Raw genomic sequence first — 1,962 nt, forward strand, 5'->3', positions numbered from 1 at the left:
GTCCTTAAGTGAAACTGATATACTTTTTTATTTATCACAGTTTTCCTTAACCAATTATGTTCTTTAATGCAAGGCCGACAGACAAGTTCTTACTTTCTCCCCCTTCCACTTTCCTCTTCCACTTTTGCGGTAAGGCTGCAATTATTTGGTTGTAATTTTGGGTAGATCAGACATTTCCATTTGTTTTTGTTAGCTGCATGTGCGACATAACTCCACCAGTCCTACCGATGATATCATTTACGAAGATTATACCTTTTTTAAACATTCTGTCAAAAATAAAGGTTTTTTGTCAATTAGTATATTTGAATTTAACCACAATATTTGTTGCATTATTTGTTCTGTCGTTTCTGGAGGATTAAATTGAAATTGCAACCAACTTTCTATGGCTTGTTTTAGAAATAGTGATATTTGGGAGATTATTTCCTTTTCAAATAACTGCAAATGAGTTGTTGTAATCTGAATTAAGGGAAAAAGGCCTTTCTTGAACATTGGGTGAGACAATCTTACTAATTTGCTTGAGAACCAGTTCAGATTTAAGTATAACTTTTGTATGACTGAAGCTTTTAGTGATAGGTCTAATGCTTTAATATTTAATAATTTCTGTCCTCCGTATTCATATTCATTATATAAATATGCCCTTAAAATTTTTTGTCTGGCTTGCCGTTCCAAATAAAATTGAATATTTTTTTCTCATATAATTAAAAAAACTGTTCGCTAGGCGTAGGCAAGACCATAAGCAAATAGGTAAACTGGGATAATACTAAAGAGTTAATCAGGGTGATTTTGGTGATTTTTCCACAAATTGACAGGTATTTTCCTTTCCATGGTAATAAGATCTTATCTATTTTTGCCAACTTTCTATTAAAATGTATTGAAGTGAGATCATTTATTTCCTTTGGGATATGTATTCCGAGTATATCTACATCACCATCAGAACATTTTATTGGTAAACTACATGGTAATGTAAATTTATAATTTTTTAGTGATCCAATACGTAATATAGTACATTTGTCATAATTTGGTTGTAATCCAGAAAGGTTAGAAAATGTATCTAGATCCTCTATGAGGCTGTGGAGGGATTCTAGTTGTGGATGTAAAAGAAAACATGACTCATCAGCGTACAATGACACCTTTGTTTTTAAGCCCTGGATTTCTAATCCTCTGATATTATTATTGGATCTGATTTGAATAGCTAACATCTCGATGGCCACAATAAATAGATATGCCGATAGTGGACAACCTTGTTTCACTCCTCTTGACAGTTTAAAACTTTCTGAGAAATAGCCATTATTTACTATTTTACACCTAGGGTTACTATACATGATTTTGACCAATTTTATAAGAGATTCTCCAAAATTGAAATGCTCCAGGCATTTATATATAAACCCCAGTCATACTTTATCAAATGCCTTTTCGAAATCTGCTATGAATAGCAGGCCTGGTTTCCCATATTTTCCATAGTGTTCTATTGTTTCCAATACTTGCCTTATATTATCTCCAATGCATCTTCCATGTAAAAAACCTGTCTGATTAGAATGAATAATATCTGACAATACCTTTTTAATTCTATGCGCTATACATTTTGCTAGAATTTTTGCATCACAACACTGAAGTGTAAGGGGCCTCCAATTTTGTAAATGGACTGGATCTTTAGTGTCAGATAATCTACCATTTATATAGGAGTGGTTAAAACATGCTAATAACGGTCCTCTTAGTATATCAAAAAAGGTTTGGTATACCTCGACTGGTATGCCATCCAACCCTGGAGTTTTCCCAGACTTAAAGTCTTTAATTGCATCCAGTTCCTCCTCTGTAATTTCACCTTCACATGAGTCTTTCTGTGTGGCTGTTAATTTGACATTATCAATAGAAAAAACATCTATACAATTAGCTTCAGTTAGAGGAGATGGAGGCGACTGAAAAGAAAACATATGCTTAAAGTACTTTGTTTCTTTCTTCAAA

This window comes from Coregonus clupeaformis, chromosome 22 (genome assembly GCF_020615455.1).
Source record: "Coregonus clupeaformis isolate EN_2021a chromosome 22, ASM2061545v1, whole genome shotgun sequence".
NCBI classification, from domain to species: Eukaryota; Metazoa; Chordata; class Actinopteri; order Salmoniformes; family Salmonidae; genus Coregonus; species Coregonus clupeaformis.